Source organism: Echeneis naucrates, chromosome 2 (genome assembly GCF_900963305.1).
Source record: "Echeneis naucrates chromosome 2, fEcheNa1.1, whole genome shotgun sequence".
NCBI lineage: Eukaryota > Metazoa > Chordata > Actinopteri > Carangiformes > Echeneidae > Echeneis > Echeneis naucrates.
In genome coordinates this window covers 3197620-3221540 of record NC_042512.1, presented here as the reverse complement: position 1 = coordinate 3221540, position 23921 = coordinate 3197620, and the positions used below count along the sequence as shown (strand labels likewise).

The 23921-nt window shown below is 41.8% G+C and overlaps 11 non-coding genes and 1 pseudogene across 11 annotated transcripts; 8 read left to right on the top strand and 4 right to left on the bottom strand.

Moving 5' to 3' along the window:
* Positions 1-550: 550 nt before the first annotated feature.
* trnai-aau (transfer RNA isoleucine (anticodon AAU)) lies at positions 551-624 on the bottom strand. The gene has a single exon. It is a non-coding gene; the product is annotated as a tRNA-Ile (tRNA).
* Positions 625-1348: 724 nt separating this feature from the next.
* trnap-agg (transfer RNA proline (anticodon AGG)) lies at positions 1349-1420 on the top strand. The gene has a single exon. It is a non-coding gene; the product is annotated as a tRNA-Pro (tRNA).
* A 364-nt stretch (positions 1421-1784) lies between these two features.
* trnas-aga (transfer RNA serine (anticodon AGA)) lies at positions 1785-1865 on the top strand. The gene has a single exon. It is a non-coding gene; the product is annotated as a tRNA-Ser (tRNA).
* A 627-nt stretch (positions 1866-2492) lies between these two features.
* Positions 2493-2564, bottom strand: trnaa-ugc (transfer RNA alanine (anticodon UGC)). Its single transcript has one exon. It is a non-coding gene; the product is annotated as a tRNA-Ala (tRNA).
* A 993-nt stretch (positions 2565-3557) lies between these two features.
* On the top strand, positions 3558-3630 carry trnaf-gaa (transfer RNA phenylalanine (anticodon GAA)). The gene has a single exon. It is a non-coding gene; the product is annotated as a tRNA-Phe (tRNA).
* A 294-nt stretch (positions 3631-3924) lies between these two features.
* Positions 3925-3996, top strand: trnae-uuc (transfer RNA glutamic acid (anticodon UUC)). The gene has a single exon. It is a non-coding gene; the product is annotated as a tRNA-Glu (tRNA).
* A 5028-nt stretch (positions 3997-9024) lies between these two features.
* Positions 9025-9097, top strand: trnar-ccu (transfer RNA arginine (anticodon CCU)). The gene has a single exon. It is a non-coding gene; the product is annotated as a tRNA-Arg (tRNA).
* A 1650-nt stretch (positions 9098-10747) lies between these two features.
* On the top strand, positions 10748-10842 carry trnay-gua (transfer RNA tyrosine (anticodon GUA)). Its single transcript is given in 2 exon segments — positions 10748-10784; positions 10800-10842. It is a non-coding gene; the product is annotated as a tRNA-Tyr (tRNA).
* Positions 10843-13416: 2574 nt separating this feature from the next.
* Positions 13417-13580, bottom strand: LOC115058191 (uncharacterized; annotated as a pseudogene).
* Positions 13581-16518: 2938 nt separating this feature from the next.
* On the top strand, positions 16519-16590 carry trnap-agg (transfer RNA proline (anticodon AGG)). The gene has a single exon. It is a non-coding gene; the product is annotated as a tRNA-Pro (tRNA).
* A 1838-nt stretch (positions 16591-18428) lies between these two features.
* On the top strand, positions 18429-18500 carry trnae-uuc (transfer RNA glutamic acid (anticodon UUC)). The gene has a single exon. It is a non-coding gene; the product is annotated as a tRNA-Glu (tRNA).
* A 1435-nt stretch (positions 18501-19935) lies between these two features.
* On the bottom strand, positions 19936-20007 carry trnap-agg (transfer RNA proline (anticodon AGG)). Its single transcript has one exon. It is a non-coding gene; the product is annotated as a tRNA-Pro (tRNA).
* Positions 20008-23921: the final 3914 nt, after the last annotated feature.

Genomic DNA, 23921 nt, shown 5'->3' with positions numbered 1-23921 from the left:
ACACCTCTGACCAACCACAAAGGGACTCCAACCCACAGCCTTCTGATCCAAAGGCAGACTACTCATCCTTTAGGCCACGTGGTCTCTGAGGGTGGCTGACTTTGATGTCCTGTTGTCAGTTTATCGTCTGTTCCATCGTCTCAACCAGCACTTGACTGGATCCATCTTGATCACTGAGCTACATCCCCTGCATGGTGTGGCAGCTTTAGCTTCTGAGATCCTGCGACAGGTAAAACTTTTGAGTGCATAAATAACCAAAAAAAGTGTTTTTGTCTTGTATGATAAATGCAATGTGCATTTGTGCTCCTTAGTTTTGGGGTTTGCTTCTCACTCTGGGTGCCATGAATTTTTCTCCCCTCATGGATTGTTGGACTTACAAATGAAATGATCAATTTGCAGTCTTTGCTCTGTAACTGTGTTATTGTTGTATCTGCTAAGTTAAGCAGCACTTCTAATGACTACCAGGGGACAGTTCCACTGGTTGGAAAAAGACTTCAGACTGCATTGAAGTACATGGAGAGAACAACACCAAGTTCTGAGATGCTGCTTGTGGCCAGTATGGGGATTGAACCCATGACCTTGGCGTTATTAGCACCAAGCTCTAACCAGCTGAGCTAACTGGCATTTCATGTTTGTTAAAGCCCATTTCTCATGTTTTTGAACTTCCACTGATGCTGGTGCTTCAGAAGAGTCAGAGTCAGTCGCGATGGTACGTAGAAGTTGTTTTGCATTTTCCACAGATTGTGACTTAAGAAGCTGTGCTATTGACCTCACAAAGAAATCTTTATCACCATGTGTTTTATTTTTCAGACCGTCTCACTGGCAGATCATCTTGACGCAGTGTGCAACATCTACCCTAACAGAACATGGGGGCAGCTTTGAAGGTTGATTCCCAAGCAAGACGTTAAACCTATTCAGATCAGCCAAATCAGAAAAGCCAATTTAGATTATTTTATTTGTATCTTTAGTTCAGATGTAGCAAAGCGCAACAATGCTGTCAATAAGGATCTTTCCCATTTGGGTTACTTGAAGTGATGGTGGCCACTGATGCAACACTCCGTAGCAGCACCACTCTGATGTACAGGGATGTATTTTGGATCTGAAAATACCCTCAATGTACGTGGCTGACCATCATGACTCTTACCAAAGTTTCTTTAGCATATAATAAACTGTCACATTAAATGTGCTGTGTGTAAATAATGAAAAAAAAAAAAAAAAAAACGCCACAAATGTTCCATCAGTAACCATCAAAGGAGATGCTGATTCTGTGATGTCACAAAGGTTCTCATGACATCAAAGGGATGAAAGACTCCTCCCACTTTTTTGTCATGAACTCCGCAGTCCACATGGCTCGTTGGCCTAGGGGTATGATTCTCGCTTAGGGTGCGAGAGGTCCCGGGTTCAAATCCCGGACGAGCCCGTCTGTTGACTTCAGTCATTAGCGGTGTGAACTGTTACACTATGGAGCTGTGTGAGGTTTGCTGTCTGGTTGTGAGTTGCAGTATCTTGGCAACTGGAGCAATGGTAGTTTTGTGGCTCATGCTGTGCTGAGGAGAAGGAATATTGGTGATTAACTGCTTTTCACAGGAGACAAACTTTGGTAGGAGTCATGATGGTCAGCCACTTACTTTGCAATATTTTCAGATCCTCTGTATGTGTGTGGTTAGAAATTACACAAAACTCCAGAGGACACTGCAAATTGAACGTAACGAGCAGAGTGGCGCAGGGGAAGCGTGCTGGGCCCATAACCCAGAGGTAGATGGATCGTAACCATGCTGTGCATGGTTGTTGTGGCCGAGTGGTTAAGGCGATGGACTAGAAATCCATTGGGGTTCCCTGCGCAGGTTCAAATCCTGTCAACAATGGTTAGTTGTTTTCATGGACCAAGTTTCACATGTTCACCATCCACTTATCCAAAGTCCCACAGTGAAGGCTTCAAATGCACATCTCTCAGTGTTATCATGCCAAGAGAAAGAATTCTGACTTCGGATCAGAAGACTGAGGGTTCGAGAACTTGTATTACAAGTTATACCATATTTAATGGCTCTGGTGAAACCAAAGTGGAGGAAAGGGGCAGTGCAACTGTCATAACATCAACGTGTCGTGGCAATAATCAGCAAGTTGATCAATGTAGATGGTCCCGAAAGGAGCACATCATCTGCAAAATCCTCCAGATACTGACCTGGAACCCCTCCTCACCACGGCTCTCAAAATAATTTTAATAAGAGTTTGGTCTAGACCTGCTCTATATGTACTTGACGTAACTTCATTATGATGTTTTGATGTGAGTTTAAAAAAAGAGGCCAAAACATTAGGAGTTTGCCTTTAAGTGGACTTCAATGGCTGCTGTTTTGTCATCACATGTACACTTGTGTTCACTTTGGTAATTTGGTAGGATGACTACACAGGATAAATTGCTCCAAGCTGAGTGGATAATTGAGAGATCAGGGTGTTGCACAAGATAAAGACTTCCCATGCTTCATTGTCAACGCTGAAGATGGCGGGGATTGAACGCGGGGCCTCATACATGCAAAGCATGCACTCTACCACTGAGCTACATCCCCTGCATGGTGCACAATGCCAGCTGGAAACTAATCACTAAACTGTCAGCAGTTGCAATGACTTAAAGGTCCTGGATCTGAGGGAGCCACAGGGAGCACACAGGCTTTAGTGTTAGTGTTTAGTGTCCTTTATTATGAAACAGTCAAATTCCCATTTTATGTGCCTTTTCAACATTGCATAGTGCATGAATGAGTGCAACATTGAATTGTTTAATTAAATCTAAAACTGATGTTAGACTGAAGATCTAAAGGTCCCTGGTTTGATCCCGGGTTTCAGCATCAGAGGTGGACCTTGTTTTGACCTACATTTCCAATATTCTGCCTCGTCTTTCAACCACACCACAACCACATGAAATATTGTGAGGTTGAATGCTGCGTGCTGACTGGTTGTGTGTCCAAATGGCTTCAAAGACATCTTTCTGCCATTCACTCCTCCAAACCTTTGGACACAGCTTTGAGCTTTCTCACAGGTGACACAGGTGTCATTATTTCAGTGAAGATGTATGTGATATGGTGACCAAGGAACTGTATTCAGGCTCCAGTCTCTTTATGCAGGTCATCTCTCTCTCTGCCATTTACTAATATATATATATTATATTAGTATATTAATATATATTATACATTCTTCATGACTCAAGGTTTGTCTCCAGCACCAACCACTAAAACACTGTTCCTCTTGTCCAGATTCTGCAGGTAAAAGCTGATTCAAAGAAAAGAGGGATTGGCATTCCTCATCTTTTTTGTCCAAATTCCAACCAGGACCAGAACAGAGAAACACAAAGAATTCATCAGTGTCTCTGATTGGAGTGAATCAATAGATTCTGTAATTGAAGTCATCTAACGTCAATTTAAAACTTTTAACTTTTAATTGAAATTCCAACCAAGGTTTGGAAGGGGGGGCGGGGGGTGAAAATGACAGGAGGGTTAAAGAGCAGTGTTAATGGGCAAAAACAAGCAGAACTGTCACAGAACATCCAGCAGAAATGGAGCCATCCAGCCGAAATAGCTCAGTTGGGAGAGCGTTAGACTGAAGATCTAAAGGTCCCTGGTTCAATCCCGGGTTTCGGCATCGAAGGCATCTGAGTGAGGTTCAAACTCAGGTTTTTTTTTTAACCTACATTTCCAATATTCTCCCTCCTCTTTCAACCATCAGCCTGAGATCTACAGGGTTCATTGGATCGTCCACAAAAATGTCTGCATGCTTTAGAATGCTTGGGCCACTTCGGCCCGGGTTCAATTCCCAGTCAGAGAAAATGGCTTTATTTCATTTAAAATACAGGTCATTGTCAAAACGCCCTCATATGATGTTGTCATCCACCTACACTACAATGTGTTAAATACAGCATGCTAGCATGGTTGCATCTCCCGTATGGTCTAGCGGTCAGGATTCCTGGTTTTCACCCAGGCGGCTCGGGTTCGACTCCTGGTATGGGAAACTCCTTTACAACAATGGACCTACCACTAGCAGGCCCCATGTTGGGCAATAAATACTTTATTGGAAGCCCAACAATGAGTTGGAGAAATCTTCAGTTCACAGTTGAAACATTTATTAAGGTCACCGGTAAAGTAAGGCAGCGCTGGGCTTGAAGTGACAGAGCTCCCCCAGGATCTCTGCCAGAAAGAGCCCTGATATCTGGAAAAGTTTCACATTTATCTTCTTGAGCTGGGTCTGCCCCGAACAGAGGTTGGACTTTCACACAACCAAATATAACTGTCAGTCAGATGTACAAAGATGTCATTTACAAACAGTTTCTACTAACAGTTAGTTGAGGAATCAGCTGAATGAGGACAGATGTGACTTAAAGCACAACAAAGATCTTTCCCAGAAGGCCCTCAGACAAAGAAGCTGGGTAACATAACAGACTGTCAGGAGTGGTATTTGAACCCTCAATTCCAGAGGAGACTGTCCCCTGAACACAGCACCTTCTACAGCTACTATCAAAAGGCTTGTTGGGGAAATCCATCCACGGTTTTAATGTAGGACTATTCATCTACCTGTGTCTACCTGAGCTTCATTAACAGTGTGCACTCGATGGTAACTGAGGGATCAGAGTGTTGGAGAGCAGAACTCTTTCCTGTGCTTCAGATACACTGTTTGGTTCTGAGCTGATCATTAATAATCAATGAATGATCAATAATCTTCTCAGCTGTTCTGAATGGTGACAGTGGGGCAGACTTTGTGTTTACATCTGAATCACATGTGATTTTGGAAATTCTTCAAAGCAGCTTCAAAGGAAGAGTTTCATTCTGTGAGTACTGTGACATCATCCACAAAAAAAGAATTTTTGCGCTGTAAGAAGATACCACCTTTCTTGAAATAGCTCAATCAGCTGCTCCAGGTGAGGCTTGAACTCACAACCTCAGCATCACTCTGCAGGTTACTGTCATATAAGAACTGCACACTGGCAGCTTCATGTGGGATTCTCACAGAGATGATTCAAACCTGATCACAGTGATCAGTATGGATATACAGTATGTTTGCTGTCAGTGGAGGAAACTCTCAGACAGGACTAATAGTCATGTTTGGGATGTTCCTGGATTTGAGTTGAATGAGTGTAAATTCTCTCTGATTTTAACACACGTTAATATCATGGACCAACATGGATCGTTGGTCAGTGTTTCCTGTCAGAGTTTCAGTATAAACATATATCATACAGCCCTGACCACTGTTGTATCCAGGCAGAGCTGACTGACTGACAATGGGACATTACCGTGGCCCATTGACCACGTGGCCTAATGGACAAGGCGTCTGACTTCGGATCAGAAGACTGAGGCTTCGAGTCCCTTCGTGGTTGGGCAGTTGTGTGTAGGTGAACGGACTAAACTGTGTCCATTTTACAGAAATCAGAGAGGTTTTTCAGATCTCCTCCACAGAAGGTGGATCTGATCTCAGGTCATGGCCAACACTGACCTCTGCTGCTTGATGCTGCCTTCATCCTGATGAATGTTGAAGCAATGAAATATGACAAGAACAGACACTAAACTGACAACAGGACATTAAAATGGGCCACACTCAGACCCCACATGGCCCAAAGGACAAGGTGTTTGACTTTGGATCAGAAGACCGAGGTAAAGATTTGTGTTCACAGAGATCACAGAGAGTCTCTTGAACGGCTCTTTAATATGAATGATGGGAACCAAGTCACAGCCCCCCCACCATTTTTCTATTCGTGCCTCTGTGCCAGCAAATAAAATTTAGTGAGGGATGACAAAAGAAAGACACAAAAGGTGAACTGTGATGGCAGGAATCATGGTGTGAACACAGTCTGGCAGCTCTTCAGGGAAATACACAGAACAGTTTGTCTTTTCTGGACATGTTTGGTGTTTCTAACACAACACAGCTGCTTATTAACTTTCTACATAAATGCTTCTCTTTGGGGTGTCCTGCTCAGAAATTCAGTAAAAAAAAAATGATGATTTGCTATTTTAAATAGATTTGTACAGATCAGCTCCAACAACACAACCCTGATCCCTAATCACTGCAGTTAACAGTCCTCTCATCATATGCTAACAGTCCTCATGAATTTAAGAGGATCGTTGTCTGATCATTCTGTTCTTCAAACCGTTACCAAGACCACAGAAACTTCCTGCTGAAGGGGGACAACACATTTATTCAACAAACTGGAAAAAAGTTCACAATTCAAAAGTCACAATTAATTATCCAACGTGTTTGTTGACTTGATTCACTTGGATTCAGTAAATGCTGCTTGTTGGGGCAGCGTTAACTGACAAAGACAATAAAGGAGTAAAGAATCAATGTCTTCTAACTCAGATCATATCAGCCAGAGACACTGTTGATTCCTTTCTGCATGAGTGTTTCTCTTTGGGGTTGTCCTGTTTGCAATTTGGACAAAATGTTTTATTTATTTATATTTATTTTTTTAAATCAGCCAAAGTCATGAATTTGTCATAAACATTTCCCGAACATGATTCATGATGATTCATGATTCACGCTGCTGTGTCCTGGTATGAAGCACAGTGGTTCTGTCAATGTGTCCTTTCTTTCTTCTTACCTTATGTTACCTTCACTGTTAAATTCAGGAATAGCTACTTTTTGTTTTTTTACTTTTTTATTTATTTCCACCGTTATCTACAGTCATGCTAATTCTCAACTGTACATATATTCTTACTGGCTTCTTTTGTAAATATATTCATACATTTTATTTTTTACTTCATCTTTTATCTTTCTTATTTTATAATTATATTTTGTACCACAGAGTTGTCTTTAAAGTTTGTTATACGTTGTGTATGATGGCAATAAAAACATTCTAATTCTAACTCTAATTCTTTGAGGTTGCTCTGGTGGAAATTTGACCCGTTTTTAATGATTTCTTGAGATCAGCTAAATCTATGAATTTGTCATCAACATTTCCGCAACTGAAGAACAGACTTGTGTTTTCAGAGCAGTAAGTGCTATTTGTTGGGGCAGAGTTTGTGATTTCAAATGTTTTTCATTCCGTCCAAGGATTAACCAGGACAGAGAGTTTATTTAACAATTTGGTGGAAAAAAGTTCTGGTTGGAATAAAAACAACAACAAAGATGGCCATTTTGAAAAGATTTGTTCAGATCAGCTGCAGCAACATTAATCACCAGAGTTAGCTGTCCTCTCATCATATGCTAACGGTCCTCATGAATTTAAGAGGATCGTTGTGTGTTCCTGATGGACTAAATGTGTTCTTCATTACAAACCATTACCAAGACCATTGAAACCGCCCAAACTAAGTAGACAGGGAGCTGTGGGAGTGGTTTCATTCAGGTATAAGATAAATTCAGGTAAAAGCCTGAAAGGGAGTCCATTGGAACTGCAACACAACAAGGAAGTGGCTGCAAAGACTCTTTGGAGGAGATCATGTGAGGTAAAAATTAGAGGTTAATATGACTTCTATTCTCTGCTCTCTTTTTCCCCTTTCAGCGTTAATTCACAAAAACAGCATTAATTCTTGGAGCCATGTTTTCTTCAGATCTAACTCGGATCACTCCAATCAGAGACACTGATGAAGTCTTTGTGCATAAGTGCTTCTCTTTGGGGTTGTCCTGGATGGAATTTGACAAAACATTGCTAAATTGATTCATTGTGATCAGTGAAATTCCCAACTTCGTCTTTCCCCTTTGTATTTCCCCAACTGAAGCACAGACTTGTGTTGTGAGAGCAGTAAGTGCTATTAGTTGTGGTAATGTTGGTGATTTCAGAAGTTTTCCTTCCTTTACCCATTTCCCATTAGACTCTTAGAATCTAACTCAGATCACCTCAATCAGAAACGCTGATGAATTCTTTGTGCACAAGTGCTTCTCTTTGGGGTTGTCCTGGTTAGAATTTCAACAAACTGATGAAGATTTCCATTTTGAACAGATTTCTCCTGATCAATTGAAACAACACTATCCTAATCAGTAATCACCAGAGTTAGGTCAGAATTAAAGCTTAATGTGACTTAGCCAATTCAATGAGAGACATTGATGACTATTTTCTGCATGAATGTTTCTATTCTCTTTGCTCTCTTTTTCCACTTTCATTGTTAAATGGCAAAAACAACAGTAAGTCTTGGAGCCATGTTTTCTTCAGATCTAACTCAGATCACTCCAATCAGAGACACTGATGAAGTCTTTGTGCATAAGTGCTTCTCTTTGGGGTTGTCCTGGTTGGAAATTGGACAAAAAAGATGAGGAATGCCATTCCTTCTTTTCTTCAATCACCAGTACAGCAGGTATTATCAGTGATGTCGGGTGAGGGGTAAGGAAGTAATTTAAAAGTCACAAATGTTACCTTAACTTGAGCACCAACTTGACTGTTGAATTCAGTAAGTGCTACTTGTTGGAGCAGTGCTGACTGACAAAGACAACAACATCTTCTTAGAATACAATACTGACCATTTCAATTCCACAGACGACTTCCTTTTGTACAAATGCTTTTCTATGTGGTTGTCCTGGATGGTATTAAAACCAGTTTTTATAGATTTCTTCAGATCAGCTGAATGAGTGAATTTGTCCTCAACATTTCCCCAACTGAAGCACAGACTTGTGTTCTGAGAGCAGTAAGTGCTTTTTGTTGGGGTAGTGTTGGTGATTTCAGAAGTCAATCACAAGTTTTATCAGTTTTTGGGGCGTGGGGCTTAAGAACATCTGAATTAGTTTGAATGTCACAAATGTTACCTTAACTTGAGCACTGACTTGACTGTTGAATTCAGTAAGTGCTACTTGTTGGGGCAGTGCTGACTGACAAAGACAGCAGCAGGTTTGGTGGGAGCCATGACTCCCAACACAAATGCAGATATCTTTATCTAGAGACTAAGTCTTGGTTGGAATATAAAAAACATCAACATTTCCTGAATTGAAACACAGACGTATGGTTTCGATCCATCGACCTCTGGGTTATGGGCCCAGCACGCTTCCGCTGCGCCACTCTGCTCGTAGCTGGCTGTGCTGCAGTCTCCTCTGACGCTGTGGGTTCAAATCCCACCCCTGACAGCCCCAGTGGCCTAATGGATAAGGCACTGGCCTCCTAAGCCAGGGATTGTGGGTTCGAGTCCCATCTGGGGTGGTTTACAGCAGAGTGGCGCAGCGGAAGCGTGCTGGGCCCATAACCCAGAGGTCGATAGAGCGAAACCATCCTCTGCTAACAGCTCTTTAGCAACAGCTAGCTGTTCACTATCCAATGTTCGTCGTTTCCTGTAAATCAGTGCTGCTTGAAAAACTCCTGACATTTTCCAGCTGAAGTCATGTCTCATAATGTAAAGGAACATTCAGTGTGTGCTCATGTTTATCTTTCTGCATTTTCCCCTTTGATGCGTGGGTTCAAATCCCACCTCTGATGGAAGCTGCTTTTCCTTTCACCTCTACTGCTGTAATGTGTATTTTGGGGACAAATGTATTTAATATTTTGTGCTCTCCGTGTATGAGTCCTTTCTATCCACAACATCTAACATTAGGAGCAAGGCACTGCTGGGATTTGAACCCAGGATCTCATTATTTACACACAGCACATTCAGGACATTAATGTGACAGTTTATTTTATGCTAAAGAAAATATTTGTCACAGTGGACTTGGCTCATCATATTTTGCTGACTAACTGGTATTGGAATTGTAAGCTCCTTATTTTGGCCTTCTCTTGTTGCCGTATCTCCAAAGAGCTAAAGTCATGCATAGAAAATTAATCTTAATGACCTGACAACAACTTTGAAAGCAGATACAACACATCCAGATAACCTTTGAATTAAACTTCAACAGGATTGATTGATATATGGAACTGAAGTCAGACGTTTAGGATTACTCTACCTAGAATAGCAGGCTGCAACATGGACAGCTGAACACAGAAGACAATGAGATGTGAACCCACACACAGGATACAGTAGATTAGCAGTCCATCGCCTTAAACACTCTGCCACCTCAGCATGCAGCGACCTGGACTGTGTGTGAATAGACGGATAGTTAACTGCTCACATTAATGTATCTATCAGCAATGAAGGAGAGAGTCGTCGGCCACCTCGTCATGTTTGTTGTCAATTTGTTGTCTGAATGTTAGACTGAGCAGCGGTTCTGCTTTGAGTGGCCTTTTGTTTTGATGAACGTCTACCACTGATCTACATCCTCTTTGGACCTTTACCTAACCACAGAGGTCGGTGAGCATCTGTTTTGGGTGTTATTCTTAATCACTATCACACTGAATCAGATGGCAGAGGTTCCACTGAGATTTGAACTCAGATGACTGGATTCAAAGTCCACAGTGCTAACGATAAGATCAAAGAACACAGATGGGAAATGACCTTCTGACAGATTTAGAAACATTTGAAATGAATTGGCCAACACACATAACAGGAGTACATCCAGCAGTGGGAAGGTTCAGGATCTCTGTCAGACACAAAGGGAGCAAATGTGACCAACGAAGCCACGAAACACATCAAGAGCTCACAAAGCTTTTTAACTGCATCAATAACACAGAGAACAGTCAGACAACCAACTCTGCAGGACAACCACAAGAAATGAAATAAGAGCAGCAGAAAAAACCACCAATGGCTGATTATTGATCTCTGATCCACTAGGATGGTATGAAGTGGACGGTCAGAGTATTTTAGGATGCTCTCTGCCTTCCTCTGTGTGGCTCACAATGCAAAATTTTTACTATTTAAAAATTGCTGTTTTAAGGGGACATTTTACTTCTAAATAGCAGCAGCTTCACTTGGTTTTCACTCATACTTCGATAGCTCAGTTGGTAGAGCGAAGGACTGTAGTGGTTCATCATTGAAATCCTTAGGTTGCTGGTTGCTGGTTCAAATCTGGCTCGAAGGAGACCATTTTTTTCATTGGCCTCATCCAGCACAGTGATGAGTCTGCCTACAGACAGCAGGTGGACAGACTGGTCATCTGGTGTGGTCAGAACCACCTGGAGCTAAATCTGAAGACAGTGGTTTTCAGGTCACTTGTTATTTTAATCAAATTATGTACTAGACCGTAACTTCATTGTGAAGTTTTGACGTGAGTTAAAAAAAGAGGCCAAAACATTAGAGAACTTCATTCTTTGTTTGTTTTTCCACAGAGGAAGTGAAGTCACACACCACATGATGTTTCTCTTTCCTGCTCCTCGTTAATATAGTGGACAGTATCTCTGCCTGTCACACAGAAGACTTCAAATCTTCAAACTACTGATGCACCGATATGAAATTTTGTGTGTCTGAAGAGACTGACTGCCTGATTAGATCGCACGCAGGCTCAAAACTTGCACTTCCTCACACGTGAAGAGTGGACAAACCAGGTTGTCTACATGTCAAGGGAATTTCAGTGTTTCACTGGTAAGATTCAGGTTCCACCGAGATTTGAACTCGGATTGCTGAAGAAAGAGAGAGAAACAGTAATTTTGTGGTTGTTGCTGATCCACTGACCTCCTTGACCTCCTTAATTTTGTAACCTCTGCCATGAATCCATACAAAAAAACCAAAGACTTGCTGTGTTTAGTTCACTTGTTGCTGTATCTCCAAAAGAGCTAAAGTCTTGTGGAGAACGTGGGCGTCATCTCCACGGTGTTGGAAATTACTGAAATTACTGCTCCATATTATCAAATCAAATCAAATCAAATCAGATTTATTTGTATAGCGCCAAATCATAACAAAGTTACATCAAGGCACTTTACATATAGAGCAGGTCTAGACCAAACTCTTTATAAATTTATTTAAAGAGACCCAACAGATCCCCCGATGAGCAAGCACTTGGCAACAGTGGCAAGGAAAAACTTCCTTTAAGAGGCAGAAACCTCGAGCAGAACCAGGCTCAGGGGGGGCGGCCATCTGCCTCGACCGGTTGGAGAGAGAGAGAGAGAGAGAGAGAGAGAGAGAGAGAGAGAGACAGGCGGGCAGGCATTGGAGGGGGGGGGGGTGTAGGCAGGAACATGTTGTTGCATGAAGTTCATGGAGTTGAGCTGTAATACAGAATTCATGCTATGTGGGACCAGCAGGTGTTGCAAGAACATGGGATGGAGATGAGTCACCACCTGCAGGATGAGGACAGGGAGAGAGAGGAGAGGAACTGGGAGAGACAGAGACTTTGGCAGAACATGGTTAGTAAATGCAGTATAAATGCTTAGAACTGGGTGAAACTGTTTTTTTTTTTTTTTTTTTTTTTTTTTAAAGAAGGATGGTTTTTATCAGCGCATGCAAGGAGAGAGTTAGAGAGAAAGAGGGAGAGACAGAGAGAGAGAGAGAGAGAGAGAGAGAGAGAGAGAGAGATCCTGCTTAGTCACTCAACCAAATTACTGACTAAACTCCTGCAGAAGAAGTTACATGAGGTTATCTCAACAACCTTAAACTTCAATAAAGAGGCACTGCTGGGAAGGTGAATGCTGGCACGCTGTGTTGCGCTTTGTTGAGCTAAAGATACAAATAAAATTATCTAAATTAGCTTTATTTCCAAATGCTTGTGTGGTGCGACTGCTCTTGTTCTTTCTGTACCTCAAAACGTTTTACATCTGAATCACATGTAAACACAAAGGCTGCTCCACTGTCACCATTCAGAGCAGCTGTGAAGATTATTGATACAAATACATGCTAAGTCAGCAGCCTACCCATTGAGCTAACTCCGCTGTGCTAACATGCTAGCGTGCGCAGGGAGTGTCAAATGCCACTCATGTGCATGAATTCACATGCACACACACACACAACTTCATGTTGAGGAGTTTGGTCTCTGGTCATCTACTTCTTTTTTACATGTTCATTTTGGAATACATTTTCAGTGCCCAGTTTTATTTTCACTGCAGTTACTGATGTTAACCACTCTGAGACAGTTTTAACAGCTAAAGAGTTTAATCATCACATCACAGGAGTACATCCAGATTACATCTTTTGTTCACACTTAGTCAACACATTTTCTGCCATGCTGATGATACCCTTCCTGTCACTGACCATTTTGAAATCTTGAATTCAGAAATCCATCCCTAAGACTTCCCTCTCCTTTGTGCAGCACAAATTTACTTTGAGATAGCGTTGTGTTGCCTTTGTGCAAAATTACTGCCCGTAATAGGACAAATTTTCATAGTATGCTGAAGATCCCTCACCCTAAGTATCCACTATATTATTATATATAGTTTTGTGAAAATGAATTAAATTTGAGCATTATTTTCTAAATCATCGCTCAAAGTGAGACCTATGCCGTCAGTCTTTCAACATATTTTCTACTTATTGTGACATACTTTGCTATAAAGTTCTAAAAATATTTGTCACTCTGTGATACTGTTTTCTATGTATTCCATGAATGTTTTCAGATTTTATCATTCATAAAGGTATGATATTTTACCAAATGAATGTCTAACAGCAACAAACTCCCACCAAACACCAACAAACTTTCTGTGCATCTTTGCGCACACGCGCTTATCCATTTGAGTGGACCGTTCCTGGAGATACTGCAATACCAGGTCGATGCGTGGAGTGGACGGAGCAAGCCCCTATTCCATCTCCCTGTTCCAAAAATTTATTTAATATATGGTCCCCGGGTAGGGGACGTATCAGATATTAAACTGAAAACAACCATCGATATGTTATTTTCAGAAAGTTACGTTGTAGAGCAAAGAAAATGTCTCTTCTTGGTCACCTGTAAAACTTCACATATTTGTCCACGCGGAGCAGTGAAATGGTCCATAGACGGTCCAAAGATATCATTGAAACATGTTAACCAGAGAGTGTTAAAAGAACTGAGGTTCTAGACCCAACCACTAACTCCTCATTATTAACTAAAGCTGTGCCCCGTGTGAGGCTCCAACTCACGACCTTCAGATTATGAGACTGACGCGCTGCCTACTGCGCCAACAAGGCCTGGAACAGAGGGGCCAACAAAAGGACCCCAGGGCCATTGGGCACAAACCGGACAACACAAACAGAGCACAGTGGCACAGAGCCACCAGCAAGGGTCCTGCCTCACAGCGGCGAGGCCGGCTCCCCCCGACCGCACACGCCCGGACGGGGCGAGCCACAGCACGGTGTTTCCAGTATTTTGATGTTGGTTAAAAAGGTACTTTGCATTTTAAACATAACAGTGAAATAGCTGAAAAAGGGAATACTTTACTTCTAAAATATAATACTCCTGTTAGCCAGCAGCACCTTCACAAACAGTTCCGGAAATTTCTAATCAAGACGGGGAAACTTAGCCATGTTGTTTCTCCAACATTTACAACAACCCACTGCTGGGATTTGAACCTGTTTACTAGACCAGCTAAGCTACAGCACCAGGAAACTAGATCCCCAGAGCAGGTCAGCTCCAGAACCTTCCTGTTGCTGGATGTATCCTGTGATGTGTGTTGGCAGACTCACTCCACAGGCTCCTGTGATGCAATCGGTCAGCGTGCAGGACATATAAGACAGTAACCTGCAGAGTGATGCCTCAGCTGGAGCAGCTGGCTGACCTTCTGTCAGTCTGTGGATTACTCCTGGAATAAACTTTGCACCAGAGTGCAGCAAAAAAAAAAAAAAAGAAATCTATATGTCAGAAAGGTTCGAATGAGGTCAAAGACTCCTCCCACTTTTTCTCATGACCTCCACCATAGAGTGCACACTGTTAATGAAGCTCCAAAGACAATCATGGTCGTGGCAGATACCTTTGAGTTCTGTCGACAGAGGAAAGAACCAAACTGGGCCAGGAGCCAAGCAGGCATCCTGAAATTTCTCTCTTTTGTGCAGTCAGGATGTCCGAGCAATCTCAGACTGTCCCTGTTTTACCAGCAGCTCTACAAGTGAGTCTGCCTTTTTTCTTTGTCCTCAGTAAAATAAACTCGTTTACTGATGTGGCAAGCTGGAATTTTCTATAAAGTATTCCACATAGGAGTTCAAACGAACTTTGAGTCTCTCCCTGAACTCTGAGTTGACTTACTCTGAGTATCTGGTTCCAGAACAGCTGATCTTAGTTGGTTCAATCAACTCTGATTATGTTCAGCTTGAGTTGCACACGTGCACAACCTCTATCAAGGCCATCATCTATGGAGTCCTGTCACCACGACAACCGAGAAAAAAAAAAGATCCAGTTATTTCAACCCAGTGGAGTCGGAGGTCTTAATGCAAGCCCATGGAGAGGATGAGAACATGTTTCGCCGAAAATGTAACACCGCTGAAATCCTTTCACTGTTTCACTGAAGTCCACAGCAGTCTGCTCAGTTTTTTAGTATTGTGACATCATCAGGTGATGGATCAAAGGCAGCACCTCTTCAGACTCACACTTCACTTCAAACCTTTGAGGAAGTGGGACACAATTCTGAGGAGCACAAAAGTTCACTGAGAGACAGACTCAGAGTTTCTGAGTTTCTGAGTTTCTCTGCAGTTTGTCTCTGAAACCACGTCTGTGTCGGTGAACACTTGTATGTTTCAGGAGGGGGAGGGGGGTTTGGCCATGCGGAATTTGTTTGGGCAAGTTTTTCACAGATTTGAGTTTAAATGGAGGAACCAGACACCTGAAACACCTCCTGTGTGGAGAAACTGTCAGGGTTTGGATGAAAGATACACTGTTTGGTTCTGAGCTGTTCATTAATAATCAATGAATGATCAATAAGCTTCTCAGATGTTCTGAATGGTGACAGTGAGGCAGCCTTTGTGTTTACATCTGAATCAAATTTGATTTTGGACATTCTTCAAAGCAGCTTCAAAGGAGGAGTTTCATTCTGTGAGTACTGTGACATCATCAGGTGATGTATCAAAGGCAGCAGCTCTTCAGACTCACACATCACTTCAAACCTTTGAGGAAGGTCATCCTGCATTCAAACCCCAGCAGAGCTTCACTCTCAGTGGAGTTCCTGCTCATCACTGAAACAAACCATCACTTCCTGTATTACAGCTTTTACCTGCAGTATCTGGATAAGAGGAACAGTAATTTAGTGGTTGGTGCTGTGTTTAGCAGAAGGAAATTTGGTGACTGACAGGTTTTCACGGAAGACAAACTTTGGTAAGAGTCATAACAGCGTGTGACGTGTTCTCTCCTCTTTTCCTTTAGACTCCATACAGGCTGTTAACGATGACTTTTTTTGTGTGTTTTTTGTTCTAAATGTGTGTTCAGCATCAGTGCTGCCAGTTTCTCTGCAGTTTGTCTCTGAAACCACGTCTGTGTCGGTGAACACTTGTGCTCTTCATAGTTGTGTGTCACTTTCTCAAAGGTTTGATGTCGGTATGCACAATGTATCAGCTGATGCTGGCAATTCTGTAACACATCAGCATCAGTCCGATGAGTAAAACGGCCAATATCAACAACCGATGTTTATTTCTGTGTAGTTACCGTTTGTGTGTATGTTTCAGGAGGGGGAGGGGGATTTGGCCATGCGGAGTTTGTTTGGGCATGTCATTTGGCATGGCATTTCACAGATTTGAGCTTAAATGGAGCAGACTTGAGCTCCCTGCACTCTTGTTATGTTCTAATATGTCTCTGACTCCACCTGAAACATTACGGTCTTCCTGTATGATAAATGTGCTATGCAACATGATGATTGCCAAACAAACACAACATGGCTCGTTGGTCTAGGGGTATGATTCTCGCTTAGGGTGCGAGAGGTCCCGGGTTCAAATCCCGGACGAGCCCATCTGTTGACTTGCAGTCATTAGCGCTGTGATCTGTTACACTATGGAGCTGTGTGAGGTTAGTTGCAGTATCTTGGCAACAGCGATGGTAATTTTGTGGAATCCTCACTGACAGATCAAATGGGAAATGACTGTACGAGCCAATGAAGCTGAACAGAGAGGCGATCCCTGATCATCACCTCACATAAGAAGCATGTCACATGTTTTTCCAACACGTTCTCACTCTCTATTGTAGAGGAAGGAAACACAAATGGGAAAAAAAAACACTCAGTCACACTCATGGAGCCTAAATCAAATGAACATCAGATTGAGACAGGAAACCTCAAAGGTTTGGAGGAGAGAAGAGTATGTGACCATGACTGCTGGTAGCTGGTAAATGGTAACTGATCACCAGTGAGTGCTCTCATCCTTTTAGATGAGTCCGAACAACAGCACTCAGCTGTGTCATATTTTAAGGCTGTGGAGAGTCTCAAATATGCTTGGGAACATGTGAAACATGTGAGCGGTAATTGAGGGATTTTTGGAGAGCAGAACTCTGTCCTGTGCTTCAGATACACTGTTTGCTTCTGAGCTGATCATTAATAATCAGTCAATGAATGATCAATAATCTTCTCAGCCGTTCTGAATGCTGACAGTGGATGCAGCCTTTGTGTTTACATCTGAATCACATGTGATTTTGGAAATTCTTCAAAGCAGCTTCAAAGGAAGAGTTTCATTCTGTGAGTACTGTGACATCATCAGATGACATCATCAGGTGATGTATCAAAGGCAGCAGCTCTTCAGACTCACATCACAATAAGTTTTGTGTCTTATTTGGCTCCATTTGGTGGAAGCTGTGAATCGCAGGATTCAGGGGGAATACATCCATACATACATCTTCACTGAAATAATGACACCTGTGAGAAAGCTCAAAGCTGTGTCCAAAGGTTTGGAGGAGAAAATTTCATGATTTGGCAGGAGTCATGACTTTGTGGGATACTTAGGATGAGGTATCTTCAGCATACAATGAACATTAGTCCCTTTACTGGCGGTAACCCTTCAGATTATGAGACTGACGTGCTGCCTGCTGCACCAACGAGGGCTGGAACCCAGAGTAAGTAAAAGAGTGAGATGGAGGAGAGCTGTCAGGGTTTCAGTATAAACATACATCATACAGCCCTGACCACTGTTGTATCCAGGCAGAGCTGACTTTAAAACAATACAAAAAGGTGTGTGTGTTTGTGTGTATGTGAATTCATGCACGTGGCATTAGACACTCAGGTCAGAGTGGGCCGTACAAACATAGGCATCACATTTGCAGCATCTCAGGCTTGTTTTGTTGTCTATTTTCAGACCCAGATAGGTTTGGAGGTCTACCAGGTCCAACTCTCCAGATGAAACTGCAGAGAAACTGTCAGTACTGATGCTGAGCTTCTTAAAGTGTCTGTCTTGTAAACAGGACATCCTTCATCCAAACCCCAGACGTGCTTCACTCTCAGTGGAGTTCCTGCTCATCACTTCCTGTATTACAGCTTTTGCTTGCAGTTTCTGGACAAAACAAAGTGGTTGTTGCTGTGTTGAGCAGATGGAAATTTGGTGATTGACCGCTTTTCATAGGAGACAAACTTTGGGAAGAGTCATGATGGTCAGGAACTGATATTGGCGACATAATACCAAGGGCTCGTCTGGGAGTTGAACACAGGCCCTCTCACACCCGCGAGAATCATACCCCTAGAGCAACAAGCCTTTTACAACAGGATAATTTACGGTTCGATTCCCGGTCAGGGAAAGCCTTTTTATTATTGAAAAATCCAGGTGATTTACCCCATAACATAAAAATGTTATCCCACACTGCACATGTCCCATATGGTCTAGCGGTCAGGATTCCTGGTTTTCACCCAGGTGGCCCGGGTTCAACTCCCGGTATGGGAATTTACTTCACACCAATGGACCTACCACGAGCATGTCCTGTTACTTTGATGAACGTCTACCACTGATCTACATCCTCTTTGGACCTTTACCTAACCACAGAGGCAGCAGCAGAAAAGAGAAATCATCTGATGAAGCCTTCTCTCTGTTTTGGGTGGTGGGTACATGTTATATAGGTGAAGGTTATGCTCAATCCCTCTCACACTAAATCATATGTCAGAGGTTCCACTGAGAGCTGAACTCAGATCAGTGGATTCAAAGTACACAGTCCACAGAAAGTCTGACTTCCTGCCTCCCTCATGTAAAGACAGAACAGTCAGTGAAACTTCATATCTATGTCAATTTACCAGCTGAATATTATTGTGAAAACATCAGTTTGTCCTCTCATGTGATTGGCCTCATGGTGTGTCCATCAAAATAACCCCAGGGGGGTTATATCTGCACGGATTCTCTGATGATTGGCTCTCCTCGACTGGACTCAGCTTTTTTTTCGACCGAAGCGAGAATAATAAAATGAAAGAATATCTTTGTTATCCACAGAATAAAAGCACAAATGACTGAACATCCAGATATTTAAAATGGCATTCAAAGTTATTGAAATAAAATATGAATTGAAATAAAATCAAATGGTGATGTGTGTCCATCTAAAATAATGGGAAATAGTGATGTGAAATGTGATGTGAAGAAATTAAATGGCTCATCAGAAAAACACGTCCTGCTGCACCACTTTTGATCCAGTGAGACATTTATAAGCAGTTAGTTCCATTAGGCCACCGGGACAGATATTTAATATCTCCAAGAAGCGAGAATAGGTTAGGAAGGATACTAAATGTTGTAGTGTATGATCAATGCTCAGAAAACGTTTGACTCCATTTTAAATGCCATAAATGTCCTGCTGTCAATGGCTCGTTGGTCTAGGGGTATGATTCTCGCTTCGGGTGCGAGAGGTCTGACTGGAACTTTTCCTGTTGCAGCCTGTTATTCCTGCTAGAATTATCCTAAATATCTGCCTTTAAGGACATCGTGAACTAGCAGACAATTGGTCACCTGCCAAGATAAAAATATATATAATCACGCTGTGCACGTGCAAATGAAGATCATTATATGCATCATAATCATGGACCAGCAAAGATGGTGACAGATAGAACATCATGTTATGTCAGCACCACAAAAGTAGTACAAAGAAGTACCAAGATGTACAGAGGATCTGAAAATATTGCAAAGTAAGTGGCTGACCATCATGACTCCTACCAAAGTTTGTCTCCTGTGAAAAGCAGTCAATCACCAATATCCCTTCTCCTCAGCACAGCATGAGCCACAAAACTACCATTGCTCTTTCTTCAGTTGCCAAGACACCACAACTAACAACCAGACAGCAAACCTCACACAGCTCCATAGTGTAACAGTTAGCACCCTTATTGACTGAAAGGCAACAGATGGGCTCGTCCGGGATTTGAACCGAGGACCTCTCGCACCCTAAGCGAGAATCATACCCGTAGACCAACGAGCCATGTGGCGCCCTGACTTCATGACAAAAAAGTGGGAGGAGTCTTTCATCTCTTTGATGTCATTAGAACCTTTGTGACATCACAGAATCAGCATCTCCTTTGATGGTTACTGATGGAACATTTGTGGCGTTTTTTTTTTTTTTTTTTTTTTTCATTATTTACACACAGCATATTCAGGACATTAATGTGACAGTTTATTATATGCTAAAGAAACTTTGGTAAGAGTCATGATGGTCAGCCACGTGTGTTGGGGGTATTTTCAGATCCAAAATACATCCCTGTACATCAGAGTGGTGCTGCTACGGAGTGTTGCATCAGTGGCCACCATCACTTCAAATAACCCAAATGGGAAAGATCCTTATTGACAGCATTGTTGCGCTTTGCTACATCTGAACTAAAGATACAAATAAAATAATCTAAATTGGCTTTTATTTTGAAATGCTTGTATGGTGCGACTGCTCTTGTTTTTTCTGCAGCTCAAAGCGTCAAGGAGTTGAAACGCAGCATAATGATAAAAATAAACAACCCACCATCGATATATTGTGATGGTGTGAAGAACATGTGAGCAGGAGAGCAGCTGCTTAAGTTTATGATGTGTTCAGGTAACAGTCAAAGCTCCATACACAACAACAGTCCTGCTTCTGTTTACCAAAAGGCTCCAAAGCCCACCCAGGGACCTGCTGTGTTTAGTTCACTTGTTGCTGTAATCTCCAACAAAGAGCTAAAGTCTTGTGGAGAATGTGGGCATCGCTCCCACTACCTCTCACATGCTAAGCAAGCGCTCTACCATTTGAGCGAATTCCCCACCTGTCAGCACATGTTCTCTAAATGAAGCCTCAGATTAGTCAGATGCTCTTCAATAAGATCTGACTTCATTTTCCAAGATGCCCCCTCGTGGTCATTTGATACACTGCAGGTGGAAATCTCAGTACTTTTTAACCACCACAGCCGCTTTGACAGAAAGTGGATGTGGTGGTTAAAAATTACACAAAACTCCAGAGGACATTGCAAACTGAACGTAGCGAGCGGAGTGGTGCAGTGGAAGCATGCTGGGCCCATAACCCAGAGGTCGATGGATCGAAACCATCCTCTGCTGTTTATACACACTACATGAGATTTTCAGCAGCACTGGTTAACAGTAAAACATCGAGAACTCTGTCTGTAATATCTATAATATTGATCGTTGTAACCTACAGCTGATGAAAACCCAGAAGTACTTTCTTTCTACAACATCTGACTTTAGCAACAAGGAACTGCTGGGAGACATGAAGACTGTGCAGTTAAGTGACTGGTCAGAGAGAGTGCTGTGTCCTTTTAATGAAACTTATATGAATTTAACTCAACAACCTTAAACTTTATCAATGAGACACTGAACCCAGGATCTCCTGTTTACTAGACAGGCTCTTTGACCAACTAAGCCACAGCACCACTCTGATGTACAGGGATGTATTTTGGATCTGAAAAAAACCCCAACATACGTGGCTGACCATCATGAGTCTGAACAAGGTTTCTTTAGCATATAATGAACTGTCACATTAATGTCCTGAATGATCTGACCTTTTCCTGTTCCATCAGTAACCATCAAAGGAGATGCTGATTCTGTGATGTCACAAAGGTTCTAATGACATCAAAGAGATCAAAGACTCCTCCCACTTTTTAGTCATGACCTCCACCATAGAGTGTTAATGAAGCTCAAAACACAAACGTAGTCATGCCAGATACCTTTGAGTTCTGCCGACAGAAGCAACAACAGAAGTGGAACTCATGAATTTAGCTGATCTCACAAAGAGAGAGAAGTACTTATGCACAAGAATCCATCAGTGTCTCTGATTGGAGTGATCCGAGTTAGATCTGAAGAAAACATGGCTCCAAGAATTAATGTTGTTTTTGTAAATTAACACTGAAAGGGGAAAAAGAGCAAAGAGAATAGAAGTCACATTCAGCAATTTTTTACCGTACATATGATCTGAGGAAGTGACTTTTCCTCAGATCAAACTGTTGAAGGAGAACGAGCAGCTTCTTCCTCACTGACTCACTCAACTTCTGTCGCCTGGGTTTGGATTTGAGCCTCTTTCTCAGGAGCACACACAGAAAAAATAAGATTTTCTATTCCAACAATATACGTGATGTCCTCTTGTATGAATTAATGTTTCACTGATGCAGATTTTTCAAAACAACATCAACAACCAATAACTCCACAACGAGACTGTGTGACTGGAGATCAAAGGCATTTCCTGTCTTTCATTGATCTCCAACATGACACAGATGCATACGTCACTCTCACGTTCGCTTCAAATGGATGAGCGCATGCGCACAAAGACACACAGAAATGTCCCTGGACTGATTACTGTAACTTGTTGTTGTCTTGTTGTTGTCTTGTGTTATTGTTGTAAATGAAGTCAGAGTGTATTGAAGTCTATGGGGTTTCATATGGCGGTTTCACAAAAGTCACACACCACATAATGTTCCTCGTTCTTGCTCTTAGTTAGTATAGTGGACAGTATCTCCACTTCTCACGTGGAAGACTGGGGTTCGATTCCCCGACGGGGAGAGCATGTGCATTTTTAGCTCATTTTAGTTCAATAGCTCATTAACCAGAGTGATAGAAATGAACTCTCTCTGGATCTGACTAATCATATTCGTCGCGCTCGCTGCCAGCAGTTTTGTTTTGAAAACCAACTGGATTCTCTTGCATTTTGAAAGCCCGACTTCCTGCCTGTCTCATCGGCGAGAAAATAAAAGATACAGTCAAATAAAGAAAAAATGAAAAACAAGTCCCTCATTTTTTTGAGGGAGTTCCTGTTTTCTGTTGAAGTGAAGTGAAAGAGCATCCCCGTGACCTTACTGTGACCTGTGGATCTCATTTCTGCCAGCCAGAGTCTGCTACACGTGAAAATAACGTACCTTTATGAATGGTAGAATCTGAAAACTTTCACAGGATACATAGAAAATATTATCAGCAAAAGTCACAAATATTTTTAGAATTTTATTGCAAAGAATATCACAATACGTAGAAAATATGTTGTAAGACCGACGGCATAGGTCTCACATTGAGTGATGATTTAGAAAATATTCATTTTACACCAAAATATAAAAAAAGAAAACTTTTTCTGGTATATATGTCACTGACCCTAACACAAATGAGCGAGGACAAAAAAAAAACAAAACAAAGCAAAGCAAAAAAAAAAAACAGACCAATCAAGTTACAGTTTACGTTTGGTCAACCAGCAAAGATCCTGTCTTTTTCTTGACAGTTGTCACAACCAAATGGTTTCCCTTTTGTATGGACCTCCATGTGTAATTTAAGGCTTTTCTTTCATTTAAATCTTTTCCCAAAAACATCACAGCTGAAGTGTTTCTCTTCTGTATGGACCTTCATATGTGGTTTAATGTGTTTCTTTAGTTTAAATCTTTTCCCACAAACATCACAGCCGAAGGGTTTCTCTTCTGTATGGACCCTCATATGTGGTTTAATGCTTTTCTTTAGTTTAAATGTTTTCCCACAAACATCACAGCTAAAGGGTTTCTCCTCTGTATGGACCTTCATGTGTATTTTAAGTATTCCCTTTTCTTTAAATGTTTTCCCACAAACATCACAGCTGAAGGGTTTCTCTTCTGTATGGACCTTCATGTGTGGTTTAATGTTTTTCTTTAGTTTAAATGTTTTCCCACAAACATCACAGCTGAAGGGTTTCTCTTCTGTATGGACCTTCATGTGTATTGTAAGTATTCCCTTTAGTTTAAAATTTTTCCCACAAACATCACAGCTGAAGGGTCTCACTTCTGCGTGGACTGCCATGTGTGATTTCAGGGTTCGCCTTAGTTTAAATGTTTTCCCACAAACATCACAGCTGAAGGGTCTCTCTTCTGTGTGGACTACCATGTGTTTTTTAAGGTTTTCCATTAGTTTAAATGT